A 17079-nucleotide genomic window follows, 5' to 3' on the forward strand; every position below is an offset into this window, starting at 1 on the left:
TGCATAGTGTGTGCATGTGAATATTATAGTGATATGTGTAGTATATCTATATTAATGTTATGATGATATGCATAGTGTGTATATAAATATTATGATGGTATGCATAATGTGTGAATGAATATCATAATGATGTGACTAGTACACAGGTATGGATATTATGATGATGTGAATAGTATCTATACATGAATATTGTAGTAATATTAATGGTGTATGTATATGAATATTATAATATTAATCTTATAATGATGTGATTGTTCATGGGTATGAATATATAAGGATGTGAATAGGATGTGTATATGAATATGATAATGTGCATACTGTGCATATGAATATATAATGATATATATATATATATAGTGTGTGTATATTAGTATTATGATGTGACTACTATTCAGATATGGATAGTCTCACCATGCTGATGAGGCAGGCTTGCTGTGAGCCCCAGCAGACTGATTCTGTGCAGACAGAAGCAACTCTGATCACTCACTGAAACTTAGAGAAAGAATAAGGGAAAAGGGATTTTCTGTTGGTATGTAGAGGCTCTCCTAGAAATCAGAGAGAATGTTCTTTTATTGGATTAGAATAATTAAAGAAAAATGCTATGGAAAAGACCTCACTTTAACATTTCATTAAATGAAATTAAAGGAACCTCACCTTGACTTGGTGCAATGCTCTAAATCAGGGGTTTATGGTACTTGTGACTTGCCTACAGATGAGAAGAAATTAAATATTGGTGAGAGATGTGTGTTGTGTAAATCAGAGATTCCCAACCCCCTGTTAGGAACTGGGCTGAGCAGCAAGAGGTGAGTGATGAGTGAGCAAGTGAAGCTTCACCTGTATTTACAGCCTCTCACCATCACACGCATTGCTGCCTAAGCTCTGCTTCCTATCAGATCAGCGGCGGCATTAGATTCTCGTAGGAGCGAGAACCCTACTGTGAACTGCCCATGCCAGGGATCTAGGCTGTGCGCCGCTTATGAGAATCATCCAGAAACGATTCTCCTCCTCCCCGACCCCTACCGCCACCACCAATCCATGGAAAACATTATCTTCCATGAAACCGGTCCTTGGTGCCAGAAAGTTTGGGAACCGCTGGTATAAGCCACCACCTGACTTGAGAACAAGTGGGGAGACCTCTGTGTTGTTCGATACCCACTCAGAGGAGGGCAGAGTAGAAAGGGGGCAGGGGTCCTGCCCCGTGGAGTGGACTCTACCTCTGTGAACTCCAGTTCAGAGCAAGTGGATGGTTCGTCATCTAGGGAGCTGCTGCTTTTTATGTAGACACAGAGAGATGTTCTTACCCACAGGAATGTACACCTTCTTTAATTTCCACCCGTAGAAAAAAATTACTGGTACACAGAGCTATATGTTTCTATTCTCATACTATTAATAAAATCATGGAGGAGATGGTGAGGAGCGTATATTCTTTCTCATGCATCAAGGTGAAATTCGAAATGCAGTTTTCCGTGCTCACAGTATTGAGACTGCTAGTTTAGCAAATGGAGAAATTTGTACTTTGCTTCAGGTACCATGCTAATGACTGATTTTTCAGTAGGGTGAGTTGGCCACTTACGGATAGGAGAGAGCTTAAGGTCCTAGGAAGAACACCATCTTGGAGTGCCTGACATGTTTCAGATATAGCTCCATCCTTTACTGTTAACCACATGCCTTTGTTTACATTACTGAGCCTATTTTATCAGAATAGTCTTTAAATAAAAGAAAATAGGAGGATTGGGTTCCAGTTGAAGATACAAGTCTCTTCCAACAGGGAAAGATCTGTTTCCTCAGAATATCCACATGTATAGTATGGTCACACTAACATTTGTTTTACCTTTATCCAAATAAGTAATGTTTTGTAAAAGGTATTTGAAAATATTAAAGTATAAGGTATTACTATAACTTTTTTGTTCCAATGGGAAAAAAAATCACTTCATAGTTGTTAAACTGTAGTTTGATATATGATTCTTTGAAGTAAAATATTGATTTTTTGGAAATATATTTTATTTATAATGCTTTGTTAATTTCTGCTGTACTGCAGAATGATTCAGTTATATATGTGTGCGAGTGTGTGTGTGTGTGTGTATTCTTTTTAATAGTCTTTTCCCTTATGGTTTATCACAATGATATTAAAGATATTAGATACTATACAGTAGGACCTTATTGTTGATCCATTTTCTGCATAATAGTTTGCATCTGTCCTAATTTTTCCCTCTCCCCATCTCCCATTTCATCACCATAAGTTTGTTCTCTAGGTCTGTGAGTCTGTTTCTATTTTGTAGATAAGCTCATTTGTAACATATTTCAGATTCCTTTCAATTTAATTGAATAGGAAAGAAATTTCACTACCCAGAAGTCTCTCAGGTGCTTAGATGTTCCTGTTGTCATTTTTAAACTCTTGTATGATTCAAGCCCATGACAAATCCCTAAATGTAATAGAGCCGGCAATTCTGATGAACGCGCTGCCGACAGTCAGGTAAACAGGAAAGGATTTATGCATTGTATGAAGTACATTCTGAGACTTCATTGCTCAAAGATTTTCCCCCTAAGGTGACTCCTCATAGCTGTTTCCAGCACTTGGAACACTGTCTGAATACATTTTCGAGTATCAAGTAGACGGTGCTCCCTGTCTGCCAAAAAACACAGATCGCTCCCCCATATGGCAGCTGACTTAACCCCCGACTTCTTTCTCAGCTGAAACCTCGTGCGCTGACTTCAAAAACTTCACCCATTTCTTGACCTTTCTATCTGTGGCTCTCCATCTCTCTCTGTCCATTTGAATAAGCAAGTCAGTTCATGATATCAAAATATTTGCGTAAATGGAACCAGTCATAATTTATTGCTTCTAAAATTATTTCATGAGATTGTGGTAGGCACTGTTTTCGCTGAGGTATCGGGGTTAATCTCTGTGGAAGTGAGGCATGCACTGTATGTTATCCTGGAGAATTTTGCCCACAAAAACTCTCTAATCATAGTTTCCCTACTATTTATCTAGGTTAAGAACTTCCAAACGCATTAACTATAATAGTTCTACCTCATTCTCCAAATGGTGACAGTCTTCTTTTACGCTTGGCAAAATGCAGACCCTTGTTTATATAGCTTAAGAAGTTGAATATGAGGAATTTCTTAGAGATAAGAAGGGAGGTTTAAAAATCTATTCGAAGTTTTCCATGAAGCCTGTAAAGAAAAGAAAGAAAGGAAAAGGGAAGGAAAGAAAAAGAAAAGAAGAGTGGGACAGAGGAAGGAAAATGGGGAAAAGGATGAGAGGAAGAAGCTTTGTTTACCGCTGGCTGTTTACAAACTGCACCCCTTTACTGGTGGTCTCAGGTGGCTGAGGGCCTGGGCACAGAACCCTAGCAGATCAGAGTCGTGTGACAAGTAGCACCACTTATGGAGCGCCTACTGTTTGCAAAGCTCTTATCTAGGCTGGTTACTCACATGAGTTCTGGTCTTTCAGCAATCCATCATGGCAGGGATTATCTTTATTTTACAAAAGAGGATACAGACTAAAAGAGGCCTTAAACATTGTCCAAATACCACGTGTAAAATAGCTAGCTAGTGAGAAGCTATTGTATAGCGCAGGGAGCTCAGGTTGGTTCTCAGTGATGACCTAGAGGGCGGAGGGTGGCTGGAAGGGAGCTCCAAGAGGGAGGGCGTATATGTATACGTATAGCTGGTTCTCGTTGTTGTGTGGCAGAAACTAACACAGCATTCGAAAGCAATTTTATTCCAATAAAATGAAGATAATGTTTAAAAACAAAAGCAAACAAATCAAAAAACCCCATGTACTCATTATGCGATACATGTGGGTGTGGTAGCAACAGTTGAACACCTGTCTGTGAAGGGTCTGAAAGCTTTATCTCCTTCCTAAATTTACCACCAGAAGGTGGCTTTCAGCTAAGATGATCCAGAATATGGCTTGACTGATACACTGGGCTAGGACAAGCTTCTCAAGGCCAGGCCTCGGTAAAGCAAGCTCTCAAAATACCAACCTGTAAATCAGAATTAAATGTATTAAGGGTAAATGAAACATGCAATGTCCAACGTTCTGATTTGACGAAAAAGCAGATAAACCACCAGTGGTGATTTGTATGTAGTGCATGTGGCTTGTGGGCCAGCCTTTAAGGTGGGCAAGCCTCACACTGTGTAGACAGAGGAGGAGCCAGTATGGATTAGGGTTGACTAATAGAATAATTGGAATTATGTTAATGAGGGCCTGGAGTCATGGGACTTCAGTATTGAGAGAGGAAATAGACAAAAATATTTTGAAATGAACAAAAGTATTTGCACTATCAATTCATGGGCTGGGCTGTTTGTGATAAGGGAGGATTAGTCATGAACCACTTTATAATTCATTAATCTCCTGTTTTACAGAGCAGGTAGGGGGAATTAGAAAACTTAGCTACAGTTCTGTTATTTCCCTAAAAGATATAAAATGTTCAGTCACAGAGAATGATTGAAATACATACTATCTATAGAAAATGTGTAACTGACAAGGATCTACTGTATAAACAGGGAAGTATAGTCAATATCTTATAATAAGCTATAATGAAAGAGAATGTAAAAAAAGATGTAAAAAAGATATATAGATGTATACACATATGTATAATTGAATCACTTTGATGTCCACCTGAAACTGAAACAACATGGTAAATCAGCAATATTTCTATAATTTTTTAAAAAGCGAATGATTGATAATAACAATAAGCCTTGAGGCTTATGTGAGAATATGTAATTAATACTATCTTTACAAGCCTTTATTCAGTATAGTAACCATCCCTGGGATTGAGATGTATGACTCCCTGCTTGGAGACAGATTTGAAAAAGAAACAGTGGGATACCTAGACTGCAGAGTTCAAACACAGCAAGTTTCATATCTGGTATTCAGCTGGTGTGACAAGTGTATACAGCAAGTCAGAGGGCTCACCATGGTTATGAGCAGCATGTAAGGAAATGAAAGAAGTAACATTATAATAAAGTTCTAAAAAATAGGGTCCAATTTATTATTCTGAATAAAGTCTAGTGTCTCATTTTTTAAAAACCACTTGCAATTATTGTTGAGAAAGTGAGCTACACTTGTATTTCATGTGAATAGGCAGAAATAGAGAAAGAAGAAAAAAATATGTAAGAGTATGAATATTAGTTATATAGGAGTATTTCAAGACCACTTGTGTAAGCATGACTACTTATGTTTGTATACAGATATGCATGTTAGCATATATGGGGGCTTCCCAGGTGGCACTAGTGGTAAAGAACCCGCATGTCAATGCAGATAGATGCCAAAGACAAGGGTTGGGAAGTCGCCCTGGAGGAGGGCATGACAACCCAGTCCAGTATTCTTGGTTGGAGACTCCCATGGATGGAGAAGCCTAGCAGGCCATGGTCCATAGGGTCGAGAGTTGGACACAACTAAAGCAACTTAGCACACACATACCCATATATGTTTGTATAAGCTCATCCATCCATTTGTCCAGACATCCAGCCATCTATCCATCTATCCATCCATCCATTACTCATCAATCATTTAGTCCTTGCTATGTATGAATCAAAGACCAAGGTAAATGCTGGGAATAAAAAGATCATTAGATGGGCCCCTGAACTCCAGAAAGCATTGAATAATAAGGAGACAGGTATACAGAAAATATAATTGAAAACAGTAATGTGTGTAGTATGGACCTTGCTGGGGAAGGTTGCAGCCTTTTTTGCCTGAACAGCTCACAAGAGTGTCTCTGAGAAGATGACATTCAGCTGAGATGTGAAGAGTATACATAGTTTAGCCAAGTGAAATGATAGAGCTAATACTGTTGGTCATGCAGCACTTAATCAGTTGACTTTTAAAGTATTGAGTGTGTGGGATTCATTGATTTAAAGGAGTCCATGCTCAATACTTTAAAAGTTGCCATTAGGCAGGTTCTAAGTAGATCCATGAAATGTCCCGCCGTGTGCGCCCGGAACCCATGAGTCATAATTGGTGATATAAAGTGCGTACTTGACCTATGACAGGAATATTATTGCTGGAGTTGCTGTCCTGAAAAATGGGATCATACTCGCCATCTGGTGAACTGCGCTGTCTCACCCAGGTTGAGGTTCAAGATGACTAACGCCCTGCACAGCCCACAATTACTGTTGCCCAAAAGCCCACAAGTAGTCGGGAAAGTTGTCTGTGTTTCATCAGATCCCTGAAGTGAAGTTTGCAGAGCGCGGGGGCGGGGGGAGGTTGCGTGCTGCCTTATCTTTCACTTTCCTGTGTGGTTTGAAGCACTTCAATTCTCACGTCAGTGAAATGGAATGAATGGATCAGTGTTTGTGCCTTGGCGTCACACAGTAGAAGCTGGGGATGTGGAGATTAAAAAAAAAAAAAAAAAGAAAGAAGGAAAGAAATACAGCCCCTGCCTTCTAAGAGCTTATATTCTAAGCTTATATCTTGTGCTAAAACAGTAGTAGACATTTACATGTTTTTTTTTTTTTCCATGTTTTCAACTCTGGCTTAAATTAAAATATCAACGGCTTTGTAATTGAAACCAGAGCACATCAATTGCTATACGTGGCTCTTGTTGAATATCAGTTTGGCCTAAATGGCACATAATTTGGTACTCTGCTACTTTTTTTTTATATTATTTTCTTATTTACTTACAAGATTAATAAAGTTAAGTGAAATGCATGATTGATTCCTGTCATTTTCGGAGAAAACATTGAGGCTTAGTAGAAATAAGCAGGTAGATAAGATTTTCTGAGTATATGAGAAGTCAGGAGATAATTTTTTTTTCATTTATTTTTATTAGTTGGAGGCTAATTACTTTACAGTATTGTAGTGGTTTTTGTCACACATTGACATGAATCAGCCATGGATTTACATGTATTCCCCATCCCGATCCCCCCTCCCACCTCCCTCTCTACTAAAATAAAAAGCTATTCTACCCCTTCTACCAGCTGTTGAAAATAGCTTAATTTTCTGGTAGCCCAGGAACCTATAAAAGGCTGTGGTAGGAATCCTGGATATCAAAGCCTCTCGAAGGAGTCATTTTACCAGGATAAGGAAAGAAACACAGAGCAAGAGGAACATATTTAAAGTGAGAAGAGGAAAATAAAACAATCCCTGGGCCAAGAAAACCCAGCCGAGGGATGTTGCCCAGGAAGGCGGGTAGAGCCAAGTGGGCACAAAGCCTCCTGTTTTATTCCCCTTTTCAGGCTCAAAATATGAAGCAATCGCCTTTGCAGGACTTGCCAGTGATTAAACCACCAAGCAATCTGAAATGCTTCCCCAAATATGAAGATTGTTGTTTTGTTTAGTTTCTTGAGATATGGCAACCTTTTTTTTCTTTTGCCTTATTTCATAGTCAGGTTCTGAGGAAAATATACCATATATCCCATAAATCTTTTTTATTGGCAGTAAAAGTGATGATCTTAGAGAAACTCAAAGTGAAGATCAGTTTTTTTAATTGCTAAATAAACCTTAAAAAATTTATACCATCTTTACCTAATTCAGTTTCTGGAGTATGTGTGTGTGTGTGTGTATGCATATATATATACATATAAATATTTTTATAGTATTCCAAGAGAGTAATAGTATAGATTAATAATGAATATCCTAAAAAAAAAAATAATGAATATCCTTAAAGTGGATACTTGTGTACTTAGGAGTGATATAAAAATGAAAGTGTTGTGAGTAGAATTTTATCTATTCTACTTTGTATATGTATACCCTAAATACATCCATGCATATATGTGTATGTGTGTATATTTACATATGAATGCGGGTATACACATACAAATATATGCCTGTATTCTATAGAGTATCACTGAAGAAAAGTTAGAAAAGTGAATAAAATAGCAGTAAAATTCCACTTTTGTGACTTAGACAACACAGGTGAGTGAAAAATTAGAAAGTCTAGGAATCTAATAAAATTTTCATTTGAGAATTAAAGCATCCATTTATTCAGCATCTTCTTTATGCCAGATCCCATCCTGTTGGTACTCCTTGGAGCCACTCTTGGTATCTTGAAGGAGGGATAAAGGGCCTATTTCTTATCAGAAGAGTCAGATGGAGCCTATGTCACATGAATTCCAAAATGTGCTTTTGTGTTCCAAATGAAGATCTTTTTAAAGAAAAAAAAAATTGGAGTATAGTTGATTTACAATGTTGTGTTAGTTTCAGGCATACGGCAAAGGGACTCAGTTTATATATATATATATATATATGTATGTATGTATGTATGTTTATGTTCCCTTTTCGATTCTTTTCCCATAAAGCTGACCTTTTAAGGTGTGGTTTGTGCTGCTCAACTTATAAGAAAAAGGATTTTGTGCTGCTAGACGGCATTGCAGTTGGGGAGCCCTAGGTTTTCACGTGTACCAGTAAGCACTTGGAAAGGTTTTGTGGAAGTGCCTTGGTTAGGAAGAAGGGAGGGGGTTTCACTCCCTGGGGGGTGGAAAGCCCCTACCCCTAGGCTGCCCGTGAGAGGGCTGGCCATGCCCAGAACCAGGCAGATCATTGGTACTTTACTCAGTCCCTCAGCACCTCCATCCAGGACTATGTTTTTTTTTCTGGCTTCATAATATACTGATATTTATAAATTGGTTTCCATGGAGATTGACTATAGAAAATGATGGTATCTGGTGATAACAGTGCCACATAGACATTTGGAAAATAATCAGATGTTCTGGAAAAATGTGGTAGTGGGTGTGTTCTATAATATGTTCTGTGTTTAAGTTGCTTTTTTTTTCTTTTGACATGACTATGCACATCGAAGGAAATGTAATTTGAATCTTAAACCAGAAAAAAGAAAAAGCTAAGATTTAAAAAAGCAGTGCCTTCTGGACTATCTAGTTCACTGCTTCATTTTGCCAAGAGGAACCTGATGTCTGAAGCCATTTATTATTGAACAACTATTTCCTTAAAAAAAGCAGTTCATGAGTCAAGACTGAAGTGGTCTGCATATCTATTTGTTTTTCTTAAAGTACTAGGCTATGATATCCTCTTACTGGTTTTAAAACTTTGAATCATAAACAGTACTTGATGGTCTGATTTTTTTTTTAAACCCTGAAATTATTTTTTTAGAATTTTTTTTCATAAATCATTGTATTATGAAATAATTTTTAATGACTATAAATGATCAAAATAATACCTCAGGTTCTAAAAATAGCACTCATATTCAGGACTATGCTTGAAATTCTCTAGTATCTTAAGAGGAAGAATATTTTTATTTCACTTTGGTGTAATAAACTTATTTTGTCATTTTCACAGACTTTATCATCAAAAGGTAAATTTGTATGTCTAAACAGATAAGCCTTTTAAAATCCCTTATGCTGCTGATCAGCTATTTAAATATTTTCTTTTAAAATCGGGCCTGAAGTCATGATAATGCTTTGATAAGCATTGCATGAATCCTATCCAAATTTTATTATCACACTACTTAAATATTTCTCTCAGCTTTAGAAAAACCCATATCTACTGCACCTTGGTCCAAGCAAGTATAATGACAATACAGCAAATATTAAAAAATGAAACAACCCAACCAATTGTAATCCCTTTAAAATGTCTTGATTAATGGTGTGATAGCCTTTTGCTAATGTGTTAGGCAATGGAACTCAGCTACTCAAAGAATATGTTTAGTTGGTAGGTGAACAGAATACAGAAGGAGCATTCTGTAAGATGCCTTTGTAAAGTGAAAGTGAAGTCGCTCAGTCGTGTCCGACTCTTTGCGACCCCATGGACTATACAGTCCACTGAATTCTCCAGGCTAGAATACTGGAGTGGGTAGACTTTCCCTTCTCCAGGGCATCTTCCCAACCCAGAGATTGAACCCAGGTCTCCTGCACTGCAGGTGGATTCTTTACCAGCTGAGCCAAAAGGGAAGTCCAGAATACACAGAAGAACTGTACAAAAAAGATCTTTATGACCCAGATAACCACAATGGTGTGGTTACTCACCTGGAGCCGGACATCTTGGAGTGTGAAGACAAGTGGGCCTTAGGACGCATTACTATGAACAAAGCTAGTGAAGGTGATGGAATTGCAGCTAAGCTATTTCAAATCCTAAAAGACGATGCTGTTAAAGTTCTGCATTCAATATGTTGGCCAATTTGAAAAACTCAGCAGTTGCCAGGACTGGAAAAGGTCAGTTTTCATACCAGTCCCACAGAAGGGCAATACCAAAGAGTCTTCAAACTACCATACGATTGTGCTTATTTCACATATTAGCAAGGTTATGCTCAAAATCCTTCAAGCTAGGCTTCAGCAGTATGTGAACTGAGAACTTCCAGATGTACAAGCTGAATTTCATAGGGGCAGAGGAACCAGAGATCAAATGCCAACATTCAGTTGGATCATAGAGAAAGTAAGGGAATTCCAGAAAAACATCTACTTCTGCTTCATTGACTATCCTAAAGCCTTTGACTGTGTAGGTCACAGCAAACTGGAAAATTCTTAAAGAGATGGGAATAACAGACCACCCTGCCTGTCTCCTGAGAAACCTCAAGAAGCAACAGTTAGAACCAGGCTTGGAACAACTGACTGGATCCAAATTGGGAAAGGAGTAGGACAAGACTGTATATTGTGACCCTGCTTATTTAGCTTATATGCAGAGTACATCATGTGAAATGTGGGGTTGGATGAATCACAAGCTGGAATCAACGTTGCTGGGGAAAATATCAGAGCCTCAGATATACAGATGATACAACTTTAATGGCAGAAAATGAAGAGGAACTGAAGAGCCTCCTGATGAGAATGAAAGAGAACAGTGAAAAAGCTGGCTTGAAACTCAGCATTCAGAAAACTAAAATCATGGCATTCGCTTCATGACGAATAGAAAGGGAAATGTGTATCTGAAACACATTACTGAAAGGGAATCAGAAACAAATTTTATTTTTGAAGGCTCCAAAATCACTGCAACACTGACTGCATCCTTGAAATTTAAAGATGGTTTCTCTCTGGAAGAAAAGCTTGTGATAAACCTAGATAGTGTATTAAAAAGCAGATACATCACTTTGCCCACAAAGATCCATATAGTCAAAGCTATATTTTTTCCAGTAGTCAGTACTAATGTGAAAGTTGGACCATACAGAAGGTGAACATCGAAGAACTGATGCTTTCTAGTTGGGGTGCTGGAGAATAATCATGAGAGTCCCTTGGGCTGCAAGAAGATCAAACCAGTCAGTCTTAAAGGAAATCAACCCTGAATATTCTTTGGAAGGCCCGATGCTGAAGCTGAAGTTCTAATATTTTGTCTACCTGATGTGAAGAGCCATCTCATTGAAAAAGATCCTAATGCTGGGAAAGATTGAAGGCAAAAGAAGAGGGTGGCAAAGTATGAGATGGTTAGATAGCAGCATGGACTCAATGGACGTGAATTTGAGCAAACTGTAGGAGATAGTGGAGGAAAGAGGAGCCTGGCATACTGCAGGGGGTCACATGACTTCACAAATGAACAACAACATGTTTAATAAATAGCCACACACCACAAAGTATCACACTAGGCAAGCACATGTGTCCTTGTGGATTTATTGTAAGAATAATTATTTGATAGTGATGATGACTAAAAGTGGTCCTCGGAATAGAAAGGAGCTTTGTCTTCAGAGGGAGTTCTCAGCAGTTGACACAGCGAAGTGAGCTCCTGAATCTTGGCATAGTTGCAGGAATTGGGTAATGAAACAAGGTGATGTTTCTGTAACAGAGAGAAGAAAGGCCAGAGGGGCTGGTTCTGAGGTCTGCCTGGAGCCAGAGGTAGTGACCTTGCAACTCGGGGCTGGATGAGGAGCTCTGGATCTGCAGTTTCACAGAGTGGAGTCATTGCATGTGTGGTTGTGCTGATAGCAGTTATTTGTTAAAAAAAATACCACTTATTGAGAAGTTTACTCCTTAGGCATCATTCTAATTACTTCAGATACATTCTCTCATTGACTCTTCTTGACAAGCTTGAATGTTAATCGGTATTATCCTCATTTAAAAGAACAAAATCTGGGGAATTGTCATCAGAATTCTTGGAGTTCCATGGGTCCATTGTGTTCTGTTTAGCTAGAGACAGTATGTGCAATGGCTAATAATATGGGCTGTGAAGCCTAGAACATGGTCCCTCCCCCCAGTTACTCTTCGCTGTGTGACTTGTTTTGTTACCTCTGTACCCCTCAGTTTCCCCATCTCTAATCTGGTTTTAATAATCAGAGCTAAGATAACATTGCGTTAGAGACTGAGTCAGTTGATATTTATGAAGTACCTGCAAATAGTGTGTATTCCATAATCCTTGCTTTGTTGTTGTGATTATTATTTTGCACAAATTTTTTTAAAGACTTGGGATTTTAGTAAAAGTTAACACAAATGCCAGGCAAGTACAGCCTTGAGAACAAAATAAAGTAGGGAAACAGCTAAATAGATTCTGCCAAGAGAATGAACTGGTCATTGCAAACACCCTTTTTCAACAACACAAGAGATGACTTTACACATGGCCATCACCAAGTGGTCAATACCGAAATCAAATTGTTTACATTCTTTGTAGGCCAAGATGGAGAAGCTGTATACAGTCAACAAAAACAAGACCTGGAACTGACTATGGCTCAGGTCCTCAGCTTCTCTTAGAAAAATTCAGACTTAAACTAAAGAAAGGGGGGAAACTACTAGGCCAGCCAGGTATGATTTAAATCAGATCCCATATGAATGTGCAGTGGAGGTAATGAATGGATTCAAGGGATTAGGTCTAGTTAACAGTTTGCCTGAAGAACTATGGACAGAGATCCATAACACTGTACAGGAGGCAGTGAACAAAACCATCCCAAAGAAACAGAAAAGCAAGAAGGCAAAGTGGTTTCTGATGGAGGGGAGGCTTTACAACTAGCTGAAGAAAGAAGAGAAGTAAAAAGCAAGGGAGAAAGGAAAAGGTACTTCCAACTAAACACAGAGTTCCAAAGAATAGCAAGGAGAGACATGACGGCCTTCTTCAATGAACAGTGCATAAAACTTGAATAAAACAACAGAAGGGGAAAGACTAGAGATATCTTCAGGAAAATTGGAAATTTCAAGGGACTATTTTCTCTCAAAGATGAGCACATTAAAGGACAGAAACAGTAGAGACCTAGTAGACGCTGAAGAGATCAAGAAAAGATGGAAAGAATATATGGAAGAACTGTACAAAAAAGATCTTGACGAACCGGATTACTATGATGGTGTGGTCAGTCACCCAGAGTCAGACATTCTGGAGTGTGAAGTCAAGTGGGACTTAGGAAGCATTGCTGTTAATAAAGCTCGTGGATGTGATGAAATTCCAGTAGAGCTATTCAGAACCCTAAAGAATGATGCCATCAAGACGTTGCATTCAATATGTCAGCAAATCTGGAAGACTCAGCAGTGGCCACAGTACTGGAAAAGGTCAGTCTCATCCCAATTCCCAAGAAGGGTAGTGCTAAACAATGTTCTAACCAAAAGACAATGCTAGTGAGGTCATGCTTAAAATTTTTCATGCTAGGCTTCAGCATTATGTGAGCCAAGAACTTCTAGATGTCCAAGCTAGGTTTAGAAAAACAGAGGAACCAGAGATCAAATTGCCAACATTCACTGGATCATAGAGAAAGCAAGGGAATTCCAGAAAAACATCTACCTCTGTTTCATGGACTATGCTAAAGCCTTTGACTGTGTGGATCATAACAAACTGTGGAAAGCTCCTAAAGAGATGGGAATACCAGACCATCTTACCTGTCTCCTGAGAAACTTGTATGCACGTCAAAGCAGCAGTTAGAACCCTGTAGGGAACAACTAATTGGTTCCATATTGAGAAAGTCATGTAACAGGGCTGTCTGCTGTTACCCTGTTTGTTTTACCTATATGCTGAGCACATCATGACAAATGCCTGGATGAGTTACAAGCTGGAATCAAGATAGGTGGGGGAAATGTCAACAACCACAGATATGCGGATGATACCACTCTAATGGCAGAAAGTGAAGAGGAACTAAAGAGCCTCTTGATGAGGCTGAAGGAGGAGAGTGAAAGAGCTGGCTTAAGACTAAATATTTTTTAAAAAAAACACAAAAAAAACTAAGATCATGACATTCCCGCCGCCCCCCCCCCATTACTGCATGGCAAGTAGAAGGGAAAAAATTGGAAGTAGTAACAGATTTCCTTTTCATGGACTCTAAAATTACTGCAAATGGTGACTGCAGCCATGAAATCAGAAGACGATTGCTTCTTGGCATTAAAGCTATGACAACCTAGACAGTGTGTTGAAAAGCTGAGACATTACTCTGCCGACAAAAAGTTCATAGGTCTTCCCAGTGGTCATGTACAGTTGAGAGAGCTAGACAGTAAAGAAGGCAGAATGCCAAAGAATTGATGCCTTCAAACTATGGTGCTAAAGAAGACTCCTTAAAGTCCCTTGGACAACACGGAGATCAAACCAGTCAATCTTAAGGGAAATACACTGAATACTCATTGGAAGAACTGATGCTGAAGCTGAAGCTCCAGTATTTTGGTTACCTGGTGTGAACAGCCAGCTCATTGAAAAAGTTCCTGATGCTGGGAAAGATTGAGGGCAGAAGGAGAAGAGGGCATCAGAGGATGAGATGGCTGGGTGGCATCACCAACGTAAAGGACATGAACTTGGGCAAACTTCGGATGACGGTGAAGGACAGTAAAACCTGGCATGCTGTAGTCTGTGGCATGGCAAAGAGTCGGACACAGCTGGGTGACTAATCAACAATTATAAATGCATGGCCTTTTGTCACTCAATAATATCATTTGCCTTTATTCACAAAGTATATTTTATTGGTTAAATACATTACTACACATTTTTGGCATTTTTCTCTAATCAGTTTCTCTTTTTTTTAAAATAATGTCAGTAAGAAAAACTATTGATCCTTGTATATTTATCTCAAGTTTATTGAGGTAACTAAATTCTATTTTAGTTCTGGTTGATTTTTAAAAGCCAAAAACCTTGAAGTCATCTTTGACAGCTGCTTTTCTCTCACACCCACACCATCCCTGTCAGATCTTCAGGATATTCACAGCCTGGAGTCATTCTTTTCGTCCTTCTCCCCCCACGCTCAAGCCTCTCCTCCCCATAGCAGGATGATGCCCAAGCATTTCCAGTTTCTGTGCTTATGGACTTAAGTCTGTCCTGAAGGGATTTGTTGTCAACTAAGCATCATTCTAGGGGCTTCTCCAACGGCTCAGCGGTCAGTAATCCACCGGCAATGCAGGAGATGCAGTTTCAATCCCTAGGTCGGGAAGATTCCCTGGAGGAGAATATGGCAATCCACTCCAGCATTCTTGCCTGGAGAAACCCACAGACAGAGAAGCCTAATGGATTACAGTCCAAAAGGTCACAAAGAGTCAGACACAACGGAGCGACTGAGCACCAAGAATAATCTTTTCCTCTGTTTCTATTATGTTTATTTGCTTTCATCTCATTAAAGTATCTAGAGCTTTCCTCCAAAATACTGAAAAGCAATAGTGAGACTGGCCAATCCTGCCTTTGTTCTAACTTTAATGAGAATGAATTTGGTTTTATTTAATGTAATATTTGCAGTTAATTTATGTTATCCAGTTTTACCATGATTTAAATGTTTCCTGCACTTCACAGTTGACTCAGTTTTTATCTGAGTAGTTGATTTATTATGTTTTTCAACATTTATTAATATGAGCATATAGTTTTTCTCCTTTGAATATTCTAAAAGTTATTCTTATATTAATCCTCAAGTTTAAGAACTAAATCCATACTCTGTTAAGAAGTATTATATCATTTAATCCACTTAATGATATTTGATTAAATTTTACTTAGAATTTTTGCATTTCCCTCCATTTATGAATGAAATTGGTCTTCATTTTTCATGTTTGATATTGGCATTTCAAAAAACTTGGACATAATACTTTTTCCCATTTATTAGAAATGTTTATTTTTTCCAGTTTTATTGAGTTGTAATTAGCATGTAATATTGTGTATGTTTAAGACCTATAGCACGTTCATTTGATATATTTGTATGTTGCAATATGGTTACCACTATGGGTTGGTTAACAGCCCCTTACTGTCAGATCATTCTACTTCTTTTTTGTGGTGAGAACATTTAAGATCCACTCTTAGCAACCTCCAAGTATATGATACAGTATTGCTAACTTTATTCATAAGATTTAGGCTAGCTTTTTTTTTAAATAAATTGAGTAAATATCTACCTTTTAAATCTTTTTTTACAATTTCTTGTATAAAATTGAAATTATCATTCCTTTAAAATCAAATAGAACTCTTCTATAAACTTCATGCCATTGCATCTTTTTTATTGATAAAGATTTGACAGTCTTTTCAATTTCTTCTGGTGTTATTAGTCTGTTCACTTTTTTTATTCAAGCTTTATAATTTATGTTTTCCTAGTAAGGCATCCATGTCATTTAGCCTTTCAGATTTAACTGGTATAGTGTTACCTAAAGCATATTTGCAGATGTGAAATCCATTTTTATCTGTGATTTTATCTTTCCTGTGTATGTAAATTGTTGACCCTTCTCTATCTTTCCATTTTCTCCTCATCTCTCTCTCTCCCTCCCTGCCCCTTTTCTGAGAACCAGCTCTTGGTTTTATTTCTGAATTCTAATTTTATGTTTGAATATATCTTTTATAGTTTTGTCTTTTCTTGTTTTCACCTTATACTATCGTGTTTTTTGTGTTTTTTTTTTAATTTTTCTAGCTCTGTGGACTGAATTTATGGCTTATGTATTTGCAGTACTTTTACACAGTAATAAGATAATTTAAAACTCTTCACTTCCTACTGTGTGTAGTCCACCACATACATGTACAACATCCCCATTTTTACACATAGAACTCTTGTATTTCCTGAGAATTACTCCACCTTATGTGATCCTCTCTCTGAAATGTTCTCCTTTATTTTACTCACTGTGTAGATTTAAAATTCTCCATAGAGAATTTTGAGTGTTTAGAAATAAACATCCCTGAGTCAGTTAACATAAATATCTGTGGCTAGGTATCCCCTAATTCTCAAGTTCACTGATCCATTTAATTTGAATGATCCTTGATGTTTCTCCAGCCACTGAACAAAATCATGTGGCCAATCTGAACAAAGGCACGTGAATTCTATACCATTAGCCCTCAAAATA

General features: G+C 38.0%; 1 protein-coding gene across 2 annotated transcripts in view; it reads left to right on the top strand.

Moving 5' to 3' along the window:
• Positions 1 to 17079, top strand: part of PDGFC (platelet derived growth factor C) — a 241586-nt gene that overhangs the window by 161844 nt on the left and 62663 nt on the right. The gene's annotated exons all lie outside the window — the stretch shown is intronic.

The sequence above is a fragment of the Odocoileus virginianus genome, chromosome 12 (genome assembly GCF_023699985.2).
Source record: "Odocoileus virginianus isolate 20LAN1187 ecotype Illinois chromosome 12, Ovbor_1.2, whole genome shotgun sequence".
NCBI lineage: Eukaryota > Metazoa > Chordata > Mammalia > Artiodactyla > Cervidae > Odocoileus > Odocoileus virginianus.